The sequence below is a fragment of the Myotis davidii genome, unplaced genomic scaffold (assembly GCF_000327345.1).
Source record: "Myotis davidii unplaced genomic scaffold, ASM32734v1 scaffold1221, whole genome shotgun sequence".
In the NCBI taxonomy this organism is placed as follows: Eukaryota; Metazoa; Chordata; class Mammalia; order Chiroptera; family Vespertilionidae; genus Myotis; species Myotis davidii.
The window spans coordinates 95,243-97,675 of record NW_006291616.1 but is presented as its reverse complement, the minus strand read 5'-3'; the positions used below and the strand labels follow the sequence as shown (position 1 = coordinate 97,675).

Genomic DNA, 2,433 nt, shown 5'->3' with positions numbered 1-2,433 from the left:
TGTGTGGAATGGTGCTCCAACCAACCGAATCACGCGGCCAGCGCTTCGCAAAGTGATTTTACTTCCCTTTCTGTAACAAGCTACGGGGGCAGGTTTCCGGTTTCACACCTTTCAGTCCGCAAGCCGACGCTCTATCCACTGAGCCAAACTGGTTTCGGCGAATGAGATCGTTTTTATGAAACAGATGCAGCTTTCTAAATTTTTTTTCTTGCCACGATACTAGGAAATAGTATCAGCCAACTTTGGTAAAAAAATTCAGTGAAATGGAGGTATGAATTTATTTCTAAGACACACATCCATGTTGGTCTTACACAGAGAAAACTGTGTCACTAAAATGAACACTAATAACCAGTTACTGACCTAGACCAGTGGTTCCCGACGTGGGGCACACACCCCACAGGGAGGCCATTCGAGAATGAGTTCTTTACAGTGAACGTTTTGCATTTCTTACGGTCCTAGGGGCCTCATATACAGTCTGTAAATGTACATTGTGACATATTTATGCATTTCAGTTCTCTGTTATGTTTTGAAGCTGTATTTGCTATTTTTTCATATCATTTTATGTTATTACTATTCTTTTTAACAATTCCCTAGTGATTTCTTCCTCAGTACTTCCACTGTCCTTTCGTTCCTTTATTTTTCTCTGTCATGGATGCCATGTTCTTTGGAAGCTTGTTTAGACCAAATTAATAGACTTTTAGGCTTCCTCCATGTGAATAGTAGTTCACTGTTTGAAAAATAGGAATTCTATGCCTCTACTGCAACCCAGGCATGTGCCCTTGACCGGAATCAAACCCGGGACCCTTCGGTCCACAGGCCGACGCTCTATCCACTGAGCCAAACCAGCTAGGGCGGGCACCAGGATGTTAGAGATGCTTAGGTGGGGCGTGGCCAAAAAAGGTTGGGAACCACTGACCTAGACCCTCTCCCAGTAATCGTACGACCTAGACCAGTGACGGCGAACCTTTTGAGCTCGGCGTGTCAGCATTTTGAAAAACTCTAACTTAACTCTGGTGCCGCGTCACATATCGAAATTTTTTGATATCTGCAACCATCGTAAAACAAAGACTTATATTTTTGGTATTTATTTTATATATTTAAATGCCATTGAACAAAGAAAAAATCAACCAAAAAAATGAGTTTGCGTGTCACCTCTGACACGCGTGTCATAGGTTCGCCTTCACTGGAGTGAATTAACAGATGATGACAGAAGTCCCTCATGAGGACCATGAACTCTCTGGCTTCCCTCTGTAATGGTCACCATGGGTTCCTGCCCCAGATGGCAGCTGTACACCCACCGTCTCTTTCAGCCTCACTTCCTATATGGCTCAAGCCTGACATCCATGGAGTCCACTAGGCCTCCTTGTCCTGGCAGATGGCCAAGGATGCCCCCCCCCCCCCTGCGCCCCGCAGGTCGGAAATCACCTTTTATGCAGAGTAGCATTACCATCTTACATTATGACAGAGATCAATATTTAATGATCCTAATAATCTTGCTTTCCCTCGTGTTGGGATTAAAAATATGGAATCAATTACCTTGAACCTCTAGCGCATGAAAAATGTATGACGTTACATTCCTCGCCATCTTCGGAACGCTCCCCTGCACTGTGAAAAACCTCAGTAGGCCATCAAGTCCATGTTCTGTGATAAAATATTTATTGCAGTTTTGGGAAAAGTTAGGCCTTGCCAGAGTTTGAAAGATCTCCAACACGCCAGTGTAATTACAGCTGCGCTTTCTGAACACGGGCCGTAGATCAATACGGGTTCATTTGTTTTCTGATGGTAGTGGCTTGGGCAGATTATTAATATGCAGTGAATAAATACTCGAGCGATATGGAGGTCTGATCGCTCCATCTAGAGTCTTGAGATCAGGAAGTTACTATTGTTGCCCTGGCCAGCGTTGCCTAGCGGTTAGAGCGTTGGCCCCCCCTCAGACCAGAGGGTTGCCAGTTCAATTCCCGGTCAAGGGCACCTACTTGGGTTGCAGGTTTGATCCCCAGCCTCCGTCGGGGTACATGTGGGAGGCAACCAATCGATGTGTCTCTCTCACATTGATCTCCTTCCTCTCTTTCTCTCTCTCCCCCTTCCCACTCCCTTCCCTTCCACTCACTCTTAAAATCAATGGAAAAAATATCCTCTGGTGAGAACAAACAAAAAGAAGTTACTATTTTTCAAAAGATACATTGTTGGTTTTTATCCTCATGCAAGGATATGTTTATTGATTTTAAAGCCAGAGGGAGGGAGGGAGAAAGAGAAGCATGGATGTGAGAGAGAAACATTCTATTCACACCCCAACTGGGGATGGAACCCCCAACCTTTGATGTCTAGAGCGACCCTCCAGCCACCTGAGCCACGCAGGCAGGGCAAACTATATGTATTTTAATTTTTGTGGCGAAGATTATTATGCCTAATGCAAGACGACCAAATAAGATG

At 44.7% G+C, this 2,433-nt stretch overlaps 1 protein-coding gene across 1 annotated transcript in view; it reads left to right on the top strand.

Annotated features, from left to right (window-relative positions):
* Positions 1 to 2,433, top strand: part of BNC1 (basonuclin 1) — a 32,115-nt gene that overhangs the window by 6,374 nt on the left and 23,308 nt on the right. The gene's annotated exons all lie outside the window — the stretch shown is intronic.